Source organism: Ranitomeya variabilis, chromosome 5 (genome assembly GCF_051348905.1).
Source record: "Ranitomeya variabilis isolate aRanVar5 chromosome 5, aRanVar5.hap1, whole genome shotgun sequence".
Classification (NCBI taxonomy): Eukaryota; Metazoa; Chordata; class Amphibia; order Anura; family Dendrobatidae; genus Ranitomeya; species Ranitomeya variabilis.
This window is the reverse complement of record NC_135236.1, coordinates 652,977,161-653,001,058: the sequence shown is the minus strand read 5'-3', so window position 1 is coordinate 653,001,058 and position 23,898 is coordinate 652,977,161. Positions and strand designations below refer to the sequence as shown.

General features: G+C 48.7%; 1 protein-coding gene and 1 long non-coding RNA gene across 5 annotated transcripts in view; one reads left to right on the top strand and one right to left on the bottom strand.

The window, feature by feature from the left end:
- Positions 1–23,898, top strand: part of FAXDC2 (fatty acid hydroxylase domain containing 2) — a 74,169-nt gene that overhangs the window by 36,274 nt on the left and 13,997 nt on the right. The window lies entirely within an intron of this gene.
- On the bottom strand, positions 6,278–10,362 carry LOC143774003 (uncharacterized). 2 transcript variants are annotated; one of them, XR_013215457.1, is made up of 4 exons: positions 10,053–10,362; positions 6,786–7,690; positions 6,625–6,684; positions 6,278–6,533 (listed from the first exon to the last, which is right to left on the bottom strand). It is a non-coding gene; the product is annotated as an uncharacterized LOC143774003 (long non-coding RNA). The 2 variants fall into 2 exon arrangements; XR_013215456.1 differs by having other exon boundaries at positions 6,625–7,690.

Sequence of the window (23,898 nt, the reverse complement as noted above, 5' to 3'; positions counted from 1 at the left end):
AGGCTATTTTTGACAGGAGACAGCCTAGTGGGGAACAATGTTCATCTTGGATCATCTACCAGTATCTGAATGATGCCCAATGGGTCACTCACCTACTCACTACTTTGGCACTTGCCCACCTACACCCTGAGTTCCAGTTACCCGCTTGACTTGATTTTTCTCCTATTCATCCCCAACATTGTGTGATTGCGCGATCGTCTTCACTTAAACACAGGGATATCCAGGGCAGTTAGGGTCAGCCTCCGAGGAACAGGGGGGCTCCATTTTCGCAAAGATAAAATTTAGGCTGGTAGGCAGGTGTTAAGATAAGGGTCCTTATCGTAGGGTGAACCTAGAGGACACTTTTTAATTGTATGGTGTTTGTGTTCTATCATTTTATTTGTATTTAAAAGTTGTTTTATATCTATTTTGGGATCTCTTATGTTAGCAAATCAGTGCAAAGTGGCTACGGTATCTAGGCGAAGAACGTAAAGGAGACCAAACATGTGTCTAAACCCATTCACTTCTATGGAAGGATCAGTGTTGCCCCCCCTCTTGGGACCCTCGTTCTTCCAATACATGGGGGTACCTGAGTTGGAACCCTGATAAATCAAACATTACTCATCCCAGCAATCTCCTGTTGCTCTTGTTCCTTATCCAGACCTTATTGATCGCTACTTCTTGGTCCTGTCCTTCACATAATGAAAAAGGCTGGAGATGTCTCCTCAACCACTCACTGACTGCTTGAAAAAATTAATTTTTAACTACAGAAGAGAATCGTCCGAATCCTACAAGCGCTAATGAGCAGCTCGTTCTGAGAGGGATAATGTAACGCTCCTCTGTGGGAAAATGAAGGGTCCTATGGCAGCAGGGTGCGCCTGGCAGAGGCCTATCGGTCCCGCACTATAACAGGCACCTCCTTGGCAGCAGATATAAGTTTATTACGCTAAATAGAGCCATTTTCTATCATAAGAAGCTGTCGTCGCCGGTAGCCAAACTACATGCACAATGCTTGTTATCTGCCAGCCCTTTACAACATGGCCGACTCTGTATAGCCTGGTGTCCTGCATGCCCCTATACTGTCTGACAGCTGAGGTCCCTCGAGTCTTCTACAGAACGGATCTGGTGCCGGTGGCCCATAGACACCTGGGAATAGGAGCTGCTAATCTGTAGTTGGCTGCTGATATTCCTGGAGGCCTCATGTTTGTTTTTGCCAGAGCCAAACACAGAAATTTTATTTTGCACATAGATTGCTGGGGAATAAGGTTTGCTTTATGTTTTGTTTTTCTATATAAAATCCACTCAAAACTGTAGTATAGAGAAAGAGTAAGTAATACGCATGATGCACTAATATCAAGACTCCTGATGTGAGGGCCTATTCACACTGAATTCAGCATTGCATTCATGTCCCCATTTGGGGCTTCTGTCTAAATCACAGAAAAATGGAATTCATATGTTCCCTTAACCGAGACATTGAATTGAGCAAAGGCAAAAGAACAAAGTACAAATCTTTGGGTTCCTTTTGACTTTCCTTTTGGAGGTGTCTATCATTTGAGATAGCACAATTCAGTAATTCAGAGATTTAGTTGGAACTGCATTGCGTAAAGACATGAAAGCATCGCTGACTGTCGTGTGAATGGGTCTGTACATCCTCCACCACCTCAGGGGACTGTCGTTATAGAGGATTGCCCCATGGCTGCAGCAGTTATGGCCACCACAGGGGCTCTCGGTCACCCACCCCAGCTTTAGTATTCTGGGGCGCTGGTGTACTGACTATCTGAGAAGAACCCTAGAGATGCAACAACATTGGGCAACCAAAAGGTGGTGGCCTCAAGTCAGGTGTAGTGTTCACAAGGACAATGGTGGACACCAATTTCTAAACTCATCAGGGCTTCCTCTGGCCATATTGGGTCTAAGACACTAGAACCAGCAGTCCCTCTCCTGCCCCAAACTATCCCCACAAATTAATAGCTAATGGTGGTGCTGGTAATGCACACGGACCACGGGGCTTCATACTTGTCTCTGGTTGGCGAACAATTGCAGGAGGTTTATGGACTGGTTGGTGTTCGGCCGAGAACATGTAAGGGTATGTGTCCACGTTCAGGATTGCATCAGGATTTGGTCAGGATTTTTCATCAGTATTTGTAAGCCAAAACCAGGAGTGGGTGATAAATGCAGAAGTGGTGCATATGTTTCTGTTATACTTTTCCTCTAATTGTTCCAGTCCTGGTTTTGGCTTACAAATACTGATGAAAAATCCTGACCAAATCCTGATGCAATCCTGAACGTGGACACATACCCTAAGTCTATAGTAGATACCGGCCCCGTCAGCTTTTTGTAACCTTTGTATGTGAGGACCCTGCACACGACTGTGGTCCCATCTCCATACTCTCCCATTAATGGCCAGTCATAATAGAGGAAACCAAGGATGTGGGTCATCCATTTCAGGTGTTCTCCATCTTCCGAAATCCCTTTAAAGAGAACCTGTCAGTTTACATAACTATGTACTTTTTTTCCTGGTATAAATGCCGCTGTTCTGAATCCGGCCTAATGGAGGCCGGCTCTGTAGGTAATTATTAGACATAAAGGGGCTGCCAGGGTCACTCACATCTGCAATCAGTGTTTTATCAGCAGCAGATTATCACTGTCTGATTAGGTCTCAGGTGCAGGCCAGTCAGGCTAATTCCCTTTAACAACAATCATGTATCTATATTATTCTAATAGGTTCAAAATTTAGCACAAATCTTTCCCGAGTATCTGCTTTACTTCCTATAGCCGATCTTGGTGAATGGACCGGTGTGCTAATTTCTGAGTGAGGCCCTAGTTGTGACCCGGGCCCCATGGCTACTTATTGCACCCTGAGTTGCCTCTTTGGCCATGTTCCTATTTTCCTGTGTCTCATGTATTCTGTGTCATCTTCAGTCTATCAGGTAGTGTGTTATATAGGACCCCATTACAGACAGGGGTGAACCTAGCCACACTGCTGCCTGAGGCGAACTTCAAAACGGCGCCCCCCCCAAACACATATGCAGTATAGCCCCCTATAGGGCTCCCATCTCATATACAGTCCTCTCCATACATTACATGAGTGATAACTATTGTACATTCTACAATAGGTCATAAATCAGACAGTATAGTCCTCCATACAGTATTCTGGGCATCACAGTGCTCCATACAGAATAATGAGCCCCATATATTGCTACATGCAGTATAATGAGCCCCATATATTGTTCCATACAGTATTGTGGGCACCGCACAGTGCTCCATACAGAATAACATGCCCCATATATTGCTCCATACAGTATAATGAGCCCCATATATTGCTCCATACAGTATAATGAGCCCCACATGATGCTCCATACTGTATAATGGCCACACAGTGCTCCATACTGTATAATGGCCACACATGATGCTCCATACTGTATAATGGCCACACAGTACTCCATACTGTATAATGGCCACACATGATGCTCCATACTGTATAATGGGCCCACATGATGCTCCATACTGTATAATGGGCCCACATGATGCTCCATACTGTATAATGGCCACACATAGTTACTCCTACACACGCGGCTGCGCTCCGTACACCTTGCACACACGGCTCCACTCCGTACTCACATGGCTCCGCTCCATACACCTTGCACACACCCGGCTCTGCTCCATACACCTCATACACACCTGGCTCCGCTCCATACACCTCATACACACCCGGCTCCGCTCCGTACACCTCATACACACCCGGCTCCGCTCCATACACCTCATACACACCCGGCTCCGCTCCATACACCTCATACACACACGGCTCCGCTCCGTAGACCTCATACACACGGCTCCGCTCCGTACACCTCGTACACATTCAGCTCCGCTCCGTACACCTCGTACACACACGGCTCTGCTACATCCACACTGTAAACCCCTCCTGACCCCACACATAAGGCAGCTTACCATGGCAACCAGCACAGCAGAGTCCTGCAATCCATGGCGGTCCCGATCATGTGACCCCTGACTCCTCCCCTCCTGTGACCTTACCACAGGTCTTGTTTGCACAGAGCAGCCAATATGTGGTGTGCTGCTCCGCGGGTGCAGGGATGACCGGCTGATATTGCACACCGTGGGTTGTGACTAACCTAACGGTTAGGTTGTGGGTTGTGAGCAGGGGCGCGCGCACCGCACTAGTGACACTCAGCAAATGTCAGGGATTATGGAGAGTCGGCACCAGGTGTTCTGACCGCCGCTCTGCCACCCCCTGTATTTCAGTGACAACTTTCGCCTGAAGCAAAGTGCTCAACTTGCCCCATGATAGTGGCGCCCCTGATTACAGAGCCCAACCCCATAACATTAGTGATGTAACTTGGTCTCTGTGTATACAGCGCCCCCTATAGTCAGCCCCTGGTCCTGCAGCAGCTGCAGCCATGTATATAGCAGATGAGACACTTCATTATGTGCCGGATCAGCAGCCAAGTCTGTAATATTGAGTGTCGGCGATCACTCTCATCATTGTCACTGTGCACACAAATAAAACACACAACACAATATATTATTTCTAATTTTTTTTTTATTGGAATAGCAATAAGCAACATTGTAATGAAAATATTACCGGCCCTTTAATAAATAAAAGATCACAATGACTCTCAGGTCAGGCCCGATGGAGGCCACAGAACTTGCTGCGGACATTGCGGACCTGATGAGAGCCACTGGACCCATAGATCCAGAGGAAGGCGAAGAAACCCCCCCTCAGGGGGGGAAAAAATTCCTTCCTGACCCCAATTCTGGCGATCGGATATCTCCCTGGATCTCGTCTGTCCTGCTGCATATTGCTGTATGTAATTATAAGCTCAGGAGAGCCGACCCTGGAAAGAAAGACATGCAGCCTGCTCATAGGAGCTCACAGTCTAGTACAGTGGGTGCTCTGCTCCTACAGACTAATATACAATATACCCTCCGCCAGCTGAAGACCCCCATACATATTAGATAAGATGGTGGACTCACTGATTTTGGAGGGAACATGGGCCCACCTCATGTACATGGGGGACCTCCCAACTTTCTCCCGACAGATGATGTCAGGGAAAGAAGGATCCGGCAGGTTGAATTTCAACATTTTTCGCTCAGAGATAAGTTGCCGTTGACTCTTATCGGGGTCTGTTGGGTAATGCCAAGGTGTCCTTTGCATTACATTCAGCATCATTTTTATTTTTGGTAAATATATTAGAGGCTCCAAATGGCCTCCAAAGTAGTGACTTGTGTCTGCGGACTTTAAGGGAGTTGTCCGGTCACTTGATAATGATGAGCTCTCCTTTTGAATAGAGGCTGATCTCCAGCACCCAGCAGCGGCCACTACACTGTGAATGAAGCTGTGCAGTTCATTGTTTACCCCCGCCACCGTTAGCGCTAAACAGCTGATTTGTAGGCATGCCGAGTGTCGGACCCCCACTGATCTTACATTGATGACCAATTACAAGAATAGGTCAACAATATCTTGTGACCGGACAGCCTCTTTAAGACTGATGAGTGGTAAAGGACAGGATGACTAGTAGGTAATAAATCATCCTTCCAATGTCTGGCCAATTCCTATAAGAGACACTTCCTTTAGTGCATATCACCTACTGCTCTATATACTAAAGGAACACACAGGGCTCCATACTGGATTTCCTGACTGCAGCAAAACTGCTGACAACAGAGAACACAAGCACTTTGCAAAGTTTTGTTGCAAAATGCTATGGTTTGTGAACATCAATGCTAAGAATACCCAACAACTGAGACTCGTGGAGTACCAACTGTACCATCCCTGTAGGTATTAAAACATATGGATGTAATAGAGGGTGAAATCCAACTATGCTCTCCCTCTATTAGCCACAGTGACAAGCCAATCCAAAAAGCAGATCGGGTTCTGGAAGACTCAGAACATCTATGTATTACATAGTCACCCATCCCATCACTGGGGGCCTTGTAATACTGAATGAGTCCTGGAGAGGCCTCCTGCCTGGTGGGGTGGGCCGCCCACCTCGGGTCTAGCCTTGACTCTGGTGTGATGGGCCGCCCGCCTCGGGTCTAGCCTTGTCTCTGGTGTGGTGGGCCGCCCGCCTCGGGTCTGGCCTCGCGTCTGGTGTGGTGGGCCGCCCGCCTCGGGTCTGGCCTCGCGTCTGGTGTGGTGGGCCGCCTGCCTCGGGTCTGGCTTCGCGTCTGGTGTGGTGGGCTACAATAAAAAAGTCTCGCACTCAACTTAAATCTTTTAGTTTGATAAATTTAATGGTATTGGAGTAGCACTGGAAACGTTTCAGCCCTTAACGAGCTTTCATCAGTCACTACAATATTCAAAATAACAATTATACAGTGTGTAAACCAAAACAAATACATAAAAAAACAAAAGTATATACATAATTTCAAATAGCCAAATATGCAAAAAATATATATCATGGATACAGTATTGCAGTGGATATACGCATATACATACTAGTCCGACACTTCATTAACTCTAAGGATACACATACCGTGCTGTGCCTTTTAGTGTGTGTTAACCATATCTTGGTTAGAATACAGATCATAGATTGTGCCTAATGGAGCATAAGAAGAGGACAGAAATGTGTCTTAGTATAGCAGGGGCTGTAGGTGTTGTAGCCCAAATAGAATGGAGTGAATACTCACAGTAAATGGCTGCCTAGTGGTAACGTGGTATATATTGGTGGTATGCAAAGTGCTTAGGAGCTGAAATTGAAAATAACAGAGGAGGAGAAAGATTCATGTAGATTTATTGTATATTTATATTGGGTCTATGCTCCGTAATCATCCCTTTTAAAAGTTATTACCTCATACATGTCATATATGTCGTCAGAGGAAATAGCCTCACTGGGGAGGGCCCGCACTTTGGTAAAGGCTATAAGAAATGTGATAAAGAGGATTATCTGTATATATGGAATAACTTACAAATGCTGTGTGACAGCGTATCAGGTCATACCTGGAGGGGAGTTGCCGGCATAGAAACGGGGGCTAGGGGGAATGCAATAACATCCATCAGTCTCAATAAGGCTAGATGTATACGTAACGCTAGAGCGTGTCAGAACATACCTGGAGAGGAGCCGCCTCATGTATCAGTTACCCTCACAGACGCGGTATCCGCCGCTAGTCTGTGGAGTATGTGGAGTGCGCGCTATTTAAATACCGCTCATGCGCCGTGTTAGGGCGCCTGGACCGGATGTGACGTTCTAGCGTCCGGAAATGCATGGCCGTGCGTTTCACCTTGTGGATGTGCGTTCCACTGTGACTGCGTTATAGCGTTGCCCTTTGTAAAAGTATATCTAATGTGTGTAGGCACGTTGTAAGTAAAGACCCTGGCTGTGGGCATATGTAGTATGTGTTTTTATTTGAAAAGTATAATTATTGCTCGGGGATGGGAGGGGACATGGAGTAGGAGGAGCAAGGGGGAGGAGTATAGGATAAACAGGAGTGGGCATCCACTGGGATAGATAGACTGAAAAGTACAAGGTGTCATACGTAATGTACTTAAAGGTGACTGTGGGATATTGAACGTGATGTGTGCATGCTGTGCGGTACCTCGTGGTCTATAGGAATGGACTTATGAGAGTGGTAAAAAGTCCGTGACCGAGGTGCTGTGCACATAAGAACATGTATCCGTGGTGAAGGGTGGCACGACAGGTGGTGCTGGTTCTGGTGATCGTTCGTGATGTGCCAATCATCATTAATACAGACGGCTCTAAAAGACAAAAATATCAATCAGTATTGTCAAATATATTATACATGATATTCGCATTAATGAATAACAGGAATTCGGTACCGTGAGCCCTGTCGTTATGTGAATGCTGACAATTCATATTCCCTATTCAGTCCTTTAGGTGATAGTGTATCCAACGTGTGGATCCAGTATGCCTCACGTTTCTTAAGCATTAGTATTCTGTTGCCCCCCCTGCGTTGCTTAGGGACTTGCTCCAGAACCTGAAATTTCAACTGTGCGATATTGTGTTTTAATGCATGAAAGTGATGGGGTAGTGGTAGCAGGAGATTATTGCAGCGGATGGTGGATTTATGTTTAGACACTCGATCCCTAATCGGTTGTGATGTTTCCCCCACATATAGTAGTCCGCATGGGCATTTTATCACATATATCACATAGGCGGAGTCACACGTGAAGTATCCTCTGATTTTAAATTCCTTTCCAGAATGTGGGTGTCTGACAACATTCCCCTTCTGGACATTGTTGCATTGGATACAATGCAGGCAGGGGAAAGTACCTTCCCTCGGTATGCCTAGGAAACTTTGCCTTGTGGTGGTGTTTGTGCCAACATCTGCTTTCACTAGATTATCCCGCAGGCTAGGGGCTCTTTTAAAGCATGGAAGGAAGGGGTTTTGAAATTCCTTAACATTCGGGTAGGCTGTTGAGAGGATTGACCAATTACCGCGGATGGCCCTATGTAGTCTGTACATGAAGGGATGAAACGAATGCACAAAAGGGATTCGTGAAGTGGTGTTTGTCTTGGGTCTATTGGTGGTGATCTTTGATTCCTCAAGGAGGGATGAGGGGTAACCTCTAGCTATGAATTTTTGGGTCATCTCTTGTGTGCGTCGTTCCCTGATGTCAATATCGGACACAATACGTCGTACCCTCTGATATTGTGCCTTAGGTATGGATCTTTTGGTGGACGGAGGGTGGAGACTCCGAAAGTGTAGAAGACTGTTGCGGTCAGTGTTCTTGCAATAGAGATCCGTGCTTAATAGACCGCTCGAGTCTTTCACCACAAGTGTGTCTAAGAAATTCATGTTCCACAGGTCATAACTCATGGTAAAGGAAATGCCAGGCCAAGAGGTGTTTAAAAATGCCAGGAAAGTTTGGAGCGACTCTTCTGAACCCTGCCATATGCAGAAGATGTCGTCTATATATCTTTTCCACACAATAACGTTATCCCTGAATAGAGTGCTGAGGTAGATGATACTCTCCTCAAACTGGACCATATATGCATTTGCATATGGAGGTGCTGCGTGTGACCCCATCGCGGTCCCCCGTTTTTGCAAGTAAAATGTATCTTGGAATAGAAAAAAATTGGATGTGAGGATGATCCTGAGGAGGTCAATGCATAGTGATATTTGATCTATGTCCCTATCTGTATCTTCAAGGAGGTGGCGTACCGAAAGTATACCCTCTTCATGGGGGATGGAGGTGTACAGGTCCCTTACATCGAGGGTTACTAAGAGGGCATCCACAGGGATGGTTTTTATCTCACCAATAAGGTGTAGAAAGGAGCCGGTATCTAACAAGAATGATTTGGACTTTTGTATAAGTGGGGTAAGTATCCGCTCGATGTACCTTGCTATGGGAGATAGTAGTGAGTCCGTGGAGGCCACTATGGGTCTCCCCGGTGGGTTCTCCAGGTTCTTGTGAACCTTCGGTAGGGTATAGAAGACGGGTATGATGGGATTGGAGTTTAGGAGAAAATTACATGTTTTCTGGTCTAGGACTCCTAGATCGGTATATTTGAGGAGTATGGTCTCGATCTTGTGGCGTATGTCAGGTGAGGGATCCCTGTCTAATGCCTGGTAGATGGAGTTGTCACTCAGTTGTCGCATTATCTCGGACAGGTATTTGGACCTGTCCATGATCACAAGTGCCCCGCCCTTGTCCGCTGGTTTCATTATAATGGACCTATCACCCTGGAGGTTTCTAAGAGAATGTCTTTCCTCAGTGGTTAGGTTTGGGGGATAGAATAGATTTCCCCTCTCAATGTCCTCTTTAAGGGATGTGAATGAGTCCTTAATGAAACCAATAAAGGTTTCAACTGCGTGAGAGCAATGTGGGGGTTTAAAGTGGCTTTTGTTTCGTAGGCCCAAACTAGATGCAGATAATAATTTAGGATTAGACTCAATGGGAACCATATCCGTAACCTGAGGCACGGTAGAAAAATGTGCTTTCAATCTAATTAGACGGAAGAATCTCTGCAGATCCATGTCTAAATCGAAGGTACGGCATCGATACGATGGACAGAATGATAGTCCTTTTTGTAGGAGTGAGTGTTCTGCCACACTCAGAGTCCGGGAGGAAATATTAATAACTAAATTGTCCATACCTTCGACCGGGTGGTTCTGTAGGTATCCTGATTCCTCCTTGCGTTTCCGTCCCCGTCTCGTCTTCTTGTGGGGTAGCGACGTGGTCCTAAAAAAGGAAGAGTAGACATAGTGGTAGATGGTCCAGATTCGTGTTCGGACCCCGAGGTAGATGGATCTGAGGACATTGGACGTGTATTCATGCGTCGGGGATTCTCCTGCCATCTGTAGACTTTGTTGTTCTTATAGTCCTCTGCGTCTCTTGCAAATTTATTACGTTTCCTGACCTCGATGTCCCTTTTGTGTCTGGTGATCCGTTCCTGGATTTCGGTCTTGAGGGTGGATAGCTCCTCCGGTGTACCTGTCGCAGACAACTGTAATTCAATAGCCTTGATCTTTTCAGTACTGTCAGTTATAGCGCGTTGGAGGTATTCTACTGTCATGTATAATATATTTGACAATACTGATTGATATTTTTGTCTTTTAGAGCCGTCTGTATTAATGATGATTGGCACATCACGAACGATCACCAGAACCAGCACCACCTGTCGTGCCACCCTTCACCACGGATACATGTTCTTATGTGCACAGCACCTCGGTCACGGACTTTTTACCACTCTCATAAGTCCATTCCTATAGACCACGAGGTACCGCACAGCATGCACACATCACGTTCAATATCCCACAGTCACCTTTAAGTACATTACGTATGACACCTTGTACTTTTCAGTCTATCTATCCCAGTGGATGCCCACTCCTGTTTATCCTATACTCCTCCCCCTTGCTCCTCCTACTCCATGTCCCCTCCCATCCCCGAGCAATAATTATACTTTTCAAATAAAAACACATACTACATATGCCCACAGCCAGGGTCTTTACTTACAACGTGCCTACACACATTAGATATACTTTTACAAAGGGCAACGCTATAACGCAGTCACAGTGGAACGCACATCCACAAGGTGAAACGCACGGCCATGCATTTCCGGACGCTAGAACGTCACATCCGGTCCAGGCGCCCTAACACGGCGCATGAGCGGTATTTAAATAGCGCGCACTCCACATACTCCACAGACTAGCGGCGGATACCGCGTCTGTGAGGGTAACTGATACATGAGGCGGCTCCTCTCCAGGTATGTTCTGACACGCTCTAGCGTTACGTATACATCTAGCCTTATTGAGACTGATGGATGTTATTGCATTCCCCCTAGCCCCCGTTTCTATGCCGGCAACTCCCCTCCAGGTATGACCTGATACGCTGTCACACAGCATTTGTAAGTTATTCCATATATACAGATAATCCTCTTTATCACATTTCTTATAGCCTTTACCAAAGTGCGGGCCCTCCCCAGTGAGGCTATTTCCTCTGACGACATATATGACATGTATGAGGTAATAACTTTTAAAAGGGATGATTACGGAGCATAGACCCAATATAAATATACAATAAATCTACATGAATCTTTCTCCTCCTCTGTTATTTTCAATTTCAGCTCCTAAGCACTTTGCATACCACCAATATATACCACGTTACCACTAGGCAGCCATTTACTGTGAGTATTCACTCCATTCTATTTGGGCTACAACACCTACAGCCCCTGCTATACTAAGACACATTTCTGTCCTCTTCTTATGCTCCATTAGGCACAATCTATGATCTGTATTCTAACCAAGATATGGTTAACACACACTAAAAGGCACAGCACGGTATGTGTATCCTTAGAGTTAATGAAGTGTCGGACTAGTATGTATATGCGTATATCCACTGCAATACTGTATCCATGATATATATTTTTTGCATATTTGGCTATTTGAAATTATGTATATACTTTTGTTTTTTTATGTATTTGTTTTGGTTTACACACTGTATAATTGTTATTTTGAATATTGTAGTGACTGATGAAAGCTCGTTAAGGGCTGAAACGTTTCCAGTGCTACTCCAATACCATTAAATTTATCAAACTAAAAGATTTAAGTTGAGTGCGAGACTTTTTTATTGTACACTGTATGGTTTGGGAACCTAGTCTCTGCACCGAAAATACAGCTGTGCACACGGCGTTTATATATATATATGGTGTGGTGGGCTGACCGCCTCGGGTCTGGCCTTGTGTCTGGTGTGGTGGGCTGCGCGCCTCGGGTCTAGCCTTGTGTCTGGTGTGGTGGGCCGCCCGCCTCGGGTCTGGCCTCGCGTCTGGTGTGGTGGGCCGCCCGCCTCGGGTCTGGCCTCGTGTCTGGTGTTGTGGGCCGCCCGCCTCGGGTCTGGCCTCATGTCTGGTGTGCTGGGCCGCCCGCCTCGGGTCTGGCCTCGTGTCTGGTGTGGTGGGCTACCCGACTCAGGTCTGGCCCTGCGTCTGGTGGGCCGCCCGCCTCTGGTCTGGCCTCGCGTCTTGTGTGGTGGGCCGCTAACCTCGGGTCTGGCCCTGCATCTGGTGCGCCGCCCGCCTCGGGTCTGGCCTCGTGTCTGGTGTGGTGGGCTGCCCACCTTCGGTCTGGCCTTGTGTCTGGTGTGGTGGGCCGCCCGCCTCGGGTCTGGCCTCGAGTCTGGTGTGGTGGGCCGCCCGCCTCGGGTCTGGCCTCGCGTCTGGTGTGGTGGGCCGCCCGCCTCGGGTCTGGCTTCGTGTCTGGTGTGGGGGGCTGCCCGCCTCGGGTCTGGCCTTGGGTCTGGTGTGGTGGGCTGCCCGCCTCGGATTTAACCTTGTGTCTGGTGTGGTGGGCCACCCGACTCGAGTCTGGCCCCGCGTCTGGTGGGCCGCCAGCCTCCGTTCTGGCCCCGCGTCTGGTGGGCCGCCCGCCTCCGGTCTGGCCCCACGTCTGGTGGGCCGCCCGCCTCCGGTCTGACCCCGCGTCTGGTGGGCCGCCCGCCTCCGGTCTGACCCCGTGTCTGGTGGGCCGCCCGCCTCGCTTCTGGCCCCGCGTCTGGTGGGCCACCTGTCTCAGGTCTGGCCTCGCGTCTGGTGTTGTGGTGGGCCTCTGGTCTGGCCTCACATCTGGCGTAGTGGACCGCCCGCCTCGGGTCTGGCCTCGTGTCTGGTGTGGTGGGCCGCCCACCTCGGGTCTGGCTTCGCGTCTGGTGTGGTGGGCTGACCGCCTCGGGTCTGGCCTTGTGTCTGGTGTGGTGGGCTGCCCGCCTCGGGTCTAGCCTTGTGTCTGGTGTGGTGGGCCGCCCGCCTCGGGTCTGGCCTTGTGTCTGGTGTGGTGGGCCGCCCGCTTCGGGTCTGTCCTCGTGTCTGGTGTGGTGGGCCGCCCGCCTCGGGTCTGGCCTCGCGACTGGTGTGGTGGGCTGCCCGCATCAAGTCTGGCCCCGCGCCTGGTGGGCCGCCCGCCTTGGGTCTGGCCTCGTGTCTGGTGTGGTGGGCCGCCCGCCTCAGGTCTGGCCTCCTGTCTGGTGTGCTGAGCCGCCCGCCTCGGGTCTGGCCTCGTGTCTGGTGTGGTGGGCCGCCCGCCTCGGGTCTGGCCCCGCGTCTGGTAGGCTACTTGTCTCGGGTCTAGCCTCGCGTCTGGTGTGGTGGGCCACTCACCTCGGGTCTGGCCCTGCGTCTGGTGGGCTGCCAAGCTCGGGTCTGGCCTTGCATCTTGTGTGGTGGGCCGCCCGCCTCGGGTCTGGCCTCGTGTCTGGTGTGGTGGGCCGCCCGTCTCGTGTCTGGCCTCGTGTCTGGTGTGGTGGGCTGCCCGCCTCGGGTCTGGCCCTGCGTCTGGCAGGCCACTTGTCTCAGGTCTAGCCTCGCGTCTGGTGTGGTGGGCCGCCCGCCTCTGGTCTGGCCTCGCGTCTTGTGTGGTGGGCCACTAACCTCGGGTCTGGCCCTGCATCTGGTGCGCCGCCCGCCTCGGGTCTGGCCTCGTGTCTGGTGTGGTGGGCCACCCACCTCAGGTCTGGCCTCGCGTCTGGTGTGGTGGGCCGCCCGCCTCTGGTCTGGCCTCGCATCTGGTGGGCCGCTCACCTCGGGTCTGGCCCTGCGTCTGGTGGGCTGCCAGCCTCGGGTCTGGCCTTGCATCTGGTGTGGTGGGCCGCCCGCCTCGGGTCTGGCCTCGCGTCTGATGTGGTGGGCCGCCCGCCTCGGGTCTGGCCTCGCGTCTGATGTGGTGGGCCGCCCGCCTCGGGTCTGGCCTCGTGTCTGGTATGCTGGGCCGCCCGCCTCGGGTCTGGCCTCGTGTCTGGTGTGGTGGGCTACCCGACTCAGGTCTGGCCCTGCGTCTGGTGGGCCGCCCGCCTCCGGTTTGGCCCCGCGTCTGGTGGGCCGCCCGCCTTCGGTCTGGCCCCGCGTCTGGTCTGGTGGGCCGCCCGCCTCGGGTCTGGCCCCGCGTCTGGTGGGCCACCTGTCTCGGGTCTGGCCTTGTGTCTGGTGTGGTGGGCCGCCCGCCTCGGGTCTGCCCTCGTGTCTGGTGTGGTGGGCTGCCCGCCTCGGGTCTGGCCCCTCGTCTAGCAGGCCACTTGTCTCGGGTCTAGTCTCGCGTCTGGTGTGGGCCGCCCGCCTCTGGTCTGGCTCTTCATCTGGTGGCCCGCCCGCCTCGGGTCTGGCCTCGTGTCTGGTGTGGTGGGCCGCCCGCCTCGGGTCTGGCCTCATGTCTGGTGTGCTGGGCCGCCTGCCTCGGGTCTGGCCTCGTGTCTGGTGTGGTGGGCTACCCGACTCAGGTCTGGCCCTGCGTCTGGTGGGCCGCCCGCCTCCGGTCTGGCCCCGCGTCTGGTGGGCCGCCCGCCTTCGGTCTGGCCCCGCGTCTGGTCTGGTCTGGTGGGCCGCCCGCCTCGGGTCTGGCCCCGCGTCTGGTGGGCCACCTGTCTCGAGTCTGGCCTTGTGTCTGGTGTGGTGGGCCGCCCGCCTCGGGTCTGGCCTTGTGTATGGTGTGGTGGGTCGCCCGCCTCGGGTCTGGCCTCGTGTCTGGTGTGGTGGGCCGCCCGCCTCGGGTCTGCCCTCGTGTCTGGTGTGGTGGGCTGCCCGCCTCGGGTCTGGCCCCTCGTCTGGCAGGCCACTTGTCTCGGGTCTAGTCTCGCGTCTGGTGTGGGCCGCCCGCCTCTGGTCTGGCTCTTCATCTGGTGGCCCGCCCGCCTCGGGTCTGGCCTCGTGTCTGGTGTGGTGGGCCACCCGCCTCTGGTCTGGCCTCGCGTCTGGTGTGGTGGGCCGCTCACCTTGGGTCTGGCCCTGCGTCTGGTGGGCTGCCAGCCTCGGGTCTGGCCTTGCATCTGGTGTGGTGGGCCACCCGCCTCGGGTCTGGCCTCGCGTCTGATGTGGTGGGCCGCCCGCCTCGGGTCTGGCTTCTCGTGTAGTGTGGTGGGCCGCCCGCCTCGGGTCTGGCTTCTCGTGTAGTGTGGTGGGCCGCCCGCCTCGGGTCAGGCCTCTCGTCTACTGTGGTGGGCCACCCGCCTTGGGTCTGACCTCTCATCTAGTGTGGTGGGCTGCCCGCCTCGGGTCTGGCCTTGTGTCTGGTGTGGTGGGCTGCCCACCTCGGGTCTGGCCTTGTGTCTGGTGTGGTGGGCCGCCCGCCTCGGGTCTGGCCTCGTGTCTGGTGTGGTGGGCCGCCCGCCTCAGGTCTGGCCTCGCAACTGGTGTGGTGGGCTGCCCGCATCGGGTCTCGCCCCGCGGCTGGTGGGCTGCCCACCTCGGGTCTGGCCTCGTGTTCGGGTCTGGCCTCGTGTCTGGTTTGGTGGGTTGCCCGCCTCGGGTCTGGCCCCGCGTCTGATAGACCACTTGTCTCGGGTCTAGCCTCGCGTTTCGTGTGGTGGGCCGCCCGCCTCTGGTCTGGCCTCGCGTCTGGTGTGGTGGGCCGCTCACCTCGGGCCTGGCGCTGCGTCTGGTGGGCTGCCAGCCTTGGGTCTCACCTTGCATCTGGTGTGGTGGGCCGCCCGCCTCGGGTCTGGCCTCTCGTCTAGTGTGGTGGGCCGCTTGCCTCGGGTCTGGCCTCTCGTCTAGTGTGATGGGCCGCCCGCCTCGGGTCTGGCCTCTCGTCTAGCATGGTGGCCCGCCCGCCTCGGGTCTGGCCTCGAGTCTGGTGTGGTGGGCCGCCCGCCTCGGGTCTGGCTTTGCTTTTGGTGTGGTGGACTGCCCGCCTCGGGTCTGGCCTCGTGTCTGGTGTGGTGGGCCGCCCGCCTCGGGTCTGGCCTCGTGTCTGGTGTGGTGGGCCGCCCGCCTCGGGTCTGGCCTCGTGTCTGGTGTGGTGGGCCGCCCGCCTCGGGTCTGGCCTCGTGTCTGGTGTGGTGGGCCGCCCACCTCGGGTCTGGCCTCGTGTCTGGTGTGGTGGGCCGCCTGCCTCGGGTCTGGCCTCTCGTCTAGTGTGGTGGGCCACCCGCCTCGGGTCTGGCCTCTCGTCTAGTGTGGTGGGTCACCCGCCTCGGGTCTAGCCTTGCGTCTGGTGTGGTGGGCCGCCCGCCCGCCTCGGGTCTGGCCCTGTGTCTGGTGGGCTGCCCATTTAACCATTTAGTTTCCTGGTTTTCCGTCTTGTGGCATTTTGTAAGGTCCGTATGGCTGATCTGAGCAAAATTAGTGTACGTCCAGTTGATCCTCCTATCTTGATTGGAGAATATCTAAAACTTTCACAGTCTACTTTCCTTAAGCACTATCCTTTGAACTAGGATAATCTTGGGATCTTTCTTCAGATGTAAGATCTTACAGGGGTGTTCCCTGCCTATCAGAGGGTTCCTTGGTCATGGGTGGTGGGAAAAATGATAATTACTTAACGGTAATTAGATTTTCCTGAAACCCATGACGGCACCCCCTATTTCTTCCCTCCCTCTGGCTTATGGTTGTTGGTGGTTCTCAGTCTTCTCTTCTCACAATGAAGAATGGTCTTGAGTGAATTTATAATAATAAGAATGATAATAAATTCGGTGACTTTTTGGAAACCACATTGAAGGAGCAATTGGGATTTGCCCTTTTATTTTGAGCTCTTGGCTTTCTGTCCAATGATAGGGTAAATCCCTTTCTTTCGGTTGCTGTTATGAATTTCTGGTAAATCAAATTCCTGGTAAGTAGCAGTCATTTTTATTATTTGTTTTTGCGTATAAGAAAATCTGTTTCCACACTGAATAGAGACGGGGACCAAAATTGGTTGAAATTTGGACCCACAGCGGTTCATTTTTTTCTCGGACGCAAAAAACAAACTTTAACATCTGAGGCCTAATGAATGAGGCCTAAGGGATATTTCTTAGAAATGTCTTTCTGTAAAGGCATCACCTTGATAACCATAGTAATGAACACATCACACAGAGGTGTTGTCTCTGATTTTGTGGAGGATAAATGGTAAAGTTCTGAACTTCACCATAAACACCCTCAGCTACATAAAGTGTGAACAGGCCCCCAAAATTGTCTGAAGAGATACTTACCTGGGCCGGTCACCTTCAAACTGTCTGGGTCTAAAAACACAAAATGATTAAGGCTTAGAACATTCTATTCCAGGGATGTCAAACTCAAATACACAGAGGGACAAGATTAAAAGTTTGGAGACAGTCGCGAGAAACCTTGAAATTCATTAAAAAATGTCTATAACTGAGCAAGTTTTCCTTATCAAATATATCGATGAATATTTACATACAGAAACAAACTTAAAGGGGTTGTCCCATGGACAAAGTACACAATAATTAATAGAACTTACTATATTTAAATAATATAATACAGTATGTTATTATAGAGCAGTAAAAATCATATGGCCCAATTGTCTACGGTAATTTAAATAAGTAATAACAAAGGATAAAATACCTTGAATAATGCAGATAATATAGTATGATGCTAAAAAAACGTGCCCCCAAGCACAATAAGACACCTCACCACAGTGAATTCCTCCACATGCTCATAATGGTGACCCTACTGTACCCCCCTACCCCCCTTTCCCTGGCAATGTGTGGTGACCCCATCCCAGTAAGATTCCCCAACTCTAATCATCACACAGTATAATGAAACACACAGTCTTCCATGCAGTATAATGGGCCCCAAATATTCCTCTTCCATACAGTATAGTGGCACCACATAGTTTTCCATACAGTATAGTTGCCCCACATAGTCCTCCATACAGTTTAATAGGTCCTGTATTACCTTCCATACCGTATAATTGTGCCCCATAGTGCTTCATACAATATAATGGCCCCACATAGGGCTCAATACAATATAATGTCCCCACAGTGCTCCATACAGTATAATGGGCCCATATAGCCCTCCATACAGAATAATGGGCCCTCCATTGCCTTCACTGTGTGGGGCTTCTACACGGAGTACTATATGGGGCCATTGCACTGTATGGAGCACTTTGTGAGGCCATTATACTCTATGGAATGGCTCCACATAGTCCTCTATACAGTATAATTATCCCACATAGTGCACCATACAGTACAATGGGCTCTGAATTGACTTGCGTACGAGCCCATTATATTGTATGGAAGGCAATGCGAGGCCTATTGTACTGTATGGAAGGCAATGCCAGCCCAATATACTGTATGAAGCACTATGTGGGGCCATTTCACTTTATGGAGCACTATGTTAGGCCATTAAACTGTATTTAGCACTATGTGGAACCATTACACTGTATAGAGCCCTATGTGCCGCTATTGCACTGTATGGAGCACTATGCAGGGTCATTACACTGTATTGAGCACTTTTTTGGGCCATTATACTGTATGGAATGGCTCCACATAGTTCTCCATACAATACAATGAGCCCACATAGTCCTCCATGCAGTATAATGACCCCACAGTGCTCCAAACAGTGTATTGGGTCCTCATAGTCTTCCATACAGTATAATGTGCTTGCATTGCCTTCCATACTGTATAATGTCCCAACAATGTGAGGTCATTTTGCTGTATGGAGTACTAAGCGAGGCCAATTTACTGTATGGAAGTCAATGTGAGGACATTATACTGTATAAAGCACTGTAGGGCCATTATGCTGGATAGAACACTTTGTGAGGTCATTATGCTGTATGGAGTACAATGGAAGGCCATTATACTGTATGGAAGGCAATGCAAGGCCATTATAATGTACAGTATGTAAGTCAATGCAAGGCCCATTATACTATATGGAGGATTATGTGGGCCAGTTATATTGTATTATTAAACACAGTCTTAGAAAAAGATTTTTTTGCAAACAACGTCAAAATACAATAAATACACACTACTCCTTCAATAAAGAGTAGAAAGACGAAAAAGCAAAAATAATTTTTAAAATATTATAAATTTATTAGAACATGATTAAAAACATATAAAATGCCAAAACAAGCTATAGAGACCACATATATCAGAGCACACAGATGGAGACTTCAAGAAAAAATCAATCCAAGTAAATATATCAAACCAAGTATGTTTTAAAGAATTAATGCTTTTTTGTAAAAAAATGCATACATGAAAATAATTAGCTTGTGCTAAAATTTATAAATACTGCATAATAATATGTGCAAAAAATGCTACATAAAGTGCAAATTCCAAAAAAGTTGTTGAATATATGTGCAGCACAAAAAAAAAAATTTTTTTTAAAAAATGTGCAAAATATACACTTGCCAAAAAATTAATAATAATAAAGTGTCCTAGTGCAAACTATATGTGCATATAACTAGCTGTTAATAATAAAGTGCTGAATGTTGAATATAAATGCATAATGCACAAGTGTGCCATTCTAAATATAGTAGCAGCATAGGTCCGGTATAAAGTACTAAATGTTCAGTATAAGGGCATAATGTGCACAAATGCAACATAAAGTGCTAAATATTCAGTGCAGCCACATAATACACACATATATTACCACCGAGTCACCACAGTATGGATCCAACATAAGGTACTGAGATGTTAAATAAATGCTTAGTGCAGCTAATGATAAATTACACATTCCACCCCATAGAGGAAGCATTTAGCGAAACGGCGCTGTCGGGGTGAGAGCACACACTTAATTTGGGACCGTGTTATTTTATAACCAGGTATGCTTACAGATTTTGGTTACGATTTGACTCCTTTTATGGAGTAAACTGGATCCTTGCGGGTGGAATGTGTAATTTATCATTAGCTGCACTAAGCATTTATTTAACATCTCAGTACCTTATGTTGGATCCATACTGTGGTGACTCGGTGGTAATATATGTGTGTATTATGTGGCTGCACTGAATATTTAGCACTTTATGTTGCATTTGTGCACATTATGCCCTTATACTGAACATTTAGTACTTTATACCGGACCTATGCTGCTACTATATTTAGAATGGCACACTTGTGCATTATGCATTTATATTCAACATTCAGCACTTTATTATTAACAGCTAGTTATATGCACATATAGTTTGCACTAGGACACTTTATTATTATTAATTTTTTGGCAAGTGTATATTTTGCACATTTTTTAAAAAAAATTTTTTTTTTGTGCTGCACATATATTCAACAACTTTTTTGGAATTTGCACTTTATGTAGCATTTTTTGCACATATTATTATGCAGTATTTATAAATTTTAGCACAAGCTAATTATTTTCATGTATGCATTTTTTTACAAAAAAGCATTAATTCTTTAAAACATACTTGGTTTGATATATTTACTTGGATTGATTTTTTCTTGAAGTCTCCATCTGTGTGCTCTGATATATGTGGTCTCTATAGCTTGTTTTGGCATTTTATATGTTTTTAATCATGTTCTAATAAATTTATAATATTTTAAAAATTATTTTTGCTTTTTCGTCTTTCTACTCTTTATTGAAGGAGTAGTGTGTATTTATTTTATTACAGTTATATTGTATGTAGCACTATGTGGGCCAGTTATATTGTATGTAGCACTATGTGGGGCCATTATACCTTATGGAGGAGTATGTGGGCTCAATATACTGTATGGAGCACTATGTGGAGCAATTCAATACAGTATAATTTCCTCACATAGTGCTCCGTACACTGTAATGGCCCCACATAGTGCTCCATGCAGTGTATTGGCCCCACATAGATCTCCATACAGTGTATTGGCCCCATTTATTGCTCCATACAGCATATTGGCCCCACATAGTGTCCCATACAGTGCATTCGCCCCACGTAGTATTCCATACATTGCATTCGCCTCACGTAGTGCTCCATACAGTGCATTGGCCCCACGTACTGCTCCATACAGTGTATTAGTCCCTTGTAGTGCTCCATACAGTCTATTGGTCTCACATAGTGCTCCATGCAGTTGAATGGCCCCATATAGTACTACTTAGTGTAAAGGCCCCATATAGTGCTCCATACAGTGTAGTGGCCCCACATAGTGCTCCATGCAGTGTAATAGCCAAACATGGTGCTCCATACAGTGCATTCGCCCCACGTTGTACTCCATACAGTGTATTGGCCCCACATAGTGCTCCATACAGTGTATTGGTCCCTTGTAGTGCTCCATACAGTCTATTGGTCTCACATAGTGCTCCATACAGTTGAATGGCTCCATATAGTACTTCTTACAGTGTAAAGGCCCCATATAGTGCTCCATACAATGTAGTGGCCCACATAGTGCTCCATACAGTGGAATGGCCCCACATAGTGCTTCATACAGTGGAATGGCCCCACATTGTTCTCCATATAGTGTAATGACCCGCAGTGCTTTATACAGTATTTTGGGCCCACATTGCTTTCCATAAAGTATAATGGCCTTGCATAGTGCTCCATACAGCATGATAACCCCACATTGTTGATCAATTATACTGTATTGAGCACTATGTGGTGCCATTACAGTTTGGCGCATTATATGTGGTGCCATTATACTGTATGGAGGACTATGTGGGGCCATTAAACTGTATGGAGCACAAGTATGTAGTTTGTATTCTTCTGGCCACATTACATCTTGACGTGTCTGGCCTCGATCAATTCATTTTCACTGAGTGAGGTCGCACATGTCTAGTTGGCACATGACTGCATGTATGCAAATCACGGGCACAAGAGAATCCTGACAGCGTGCAGTGCGCACTGAGAGAATTCAGAAGTCTGCAGTCACATAGAATGACTGTAGGCTCGGCACAAACTTCTAAACCCCTTTATTGCTTCTAACCACTAAAAACATGAGAATTAGTATCACAAAAAAACATTTACATCCAGGTACCTGATAGATGACGTTTCTTTTCTTCTACATCTTGTCCAGACACCATGATGAGTTTTCTCATCCACAGCTCTTATCTGCAGACTTCCATCTTCTCCGGTCTCCTGCAGCACATCCCCACACGACGCCCTTAAAGATAAAAGTGTCATTATAATGCTCCTGAATAAAAATATCTGCCCTACACTGAGCCCCGGAATAAATAATTGGCTGTTACACTAATTACCTCCACACAGTAAATCTTCCCCAGGCTCGTTACACTAAATACCTCCATCACAGTAAATCTCCCCCAGGCTTGTTACATTAAATACCCCCATCACAGTAAATCTCCCCCAGGCCCATTACACTAAATACCCCCATCACAGTAAATCTCCCCCAAGCCCCTTACACTAAATACTCCCATCACAGTAAATCTCCCCCAGGCTCGTTACACTAAATACCCCCATCACAGTAAATCTCCCCCAAGCCCCTTACACTAAATACTCCCATCACAGTAAATCTCCCCCAGGCTCGTTACACTAAATACTCCCATCACAGTAAATCTCCCCCAGGCCCATTACACTAAATACCCCCATCACAGTAAATCTCCCCCAAGCCCCTTACACTAAATACTCCCATCACAGTAAATCTCCCCCAGGCTCGTTACACTAATTACCTCCATCACAGTAAATCTCCCCAGGCCCGTTACACTAAATACCTCCATCACAGTAAATCTCCCCCAGGCCCCTTACACTAAATACCTCCATTACAGTAAATCTCCCCCAGGCCCGTTACACTAAATACCCCCATCACAGTAAATCTCCGCCAGGCCCGTTACACTAAATATCTCCATCACAGTAAATCTCCCCCAGGCTCGTTACACTAATTACCTCCATCACAGTAAATCTCCCCAGGCCCCTTACACTAAATACCCCATCACAGTAAATCTCCCCCAGGCCCGTTACACTAAATACCTCCATCACATTAAATCTCCCCCAGGCCCCTTACACTAAATACCCCCATCACAGTAAATCTCCCCCAGGCCCCTTACACTAAATACCCCCATCACAGTAAATCTCCCCCAGGCCCGTTACACTAAATACCCCCATCACAGTAAATCTCCCCCAGGCTCGTTACACTAAATACCTCCATCACAGTAAATCTCCCCCAGGCCCCTTACACTAAATACCCCCATCACAGTAAATCTCCCCCAGGCCCCTTACACTAAATACCCCCATCACAGTAAATCTCCCCCAGGCCCGTTACACTAAATACCCCCATCACAGTAAATCTCCCCCAGGCCCGTTACACTAAATACCTCCATCACAGTAAATCTCCCCCAGGCTCGTTACACTAATTACCTCCATCACAGTAAATCTCCCCAGGCCCCTTACACTAAATACCCCATCACAGTAAATCTCCCCCAGGCCCGTTACACTAAATACCTCCATCACATTAAATCTCCCCCAGGCCCCTTACACTAAATACCCCCATCACAGTAAATCTCCCCCAGGCCCGTTACACTAAATACCCCCATCACAGTAAATCTCCCCCAGGCCTGTTACACTAAATACCCCCATCACAGTAAATCTCCGCCAGGCCCGTTACACTAAATACCCCCATCACAGTAAATCTCCGCCAGGCCCGTTACACTAAATACCCCCATCACAGTAAATCTCCGCCAGGCCCGTTACACTAAATACCCCCATCACAGTAAATCTCCGCCAGGCCCGTTACACTAAATACCCCCATCACAGTAAATCTCCGCCAGGCCCGTTACACTAAATACCCCCATCACAGTAAATCTCCGCCAGGCCCGTTACACTAAATACCCCCATCACAGTAAATCTCCCCCAAGCCCCTTACACTAAATACCCCCATCACAG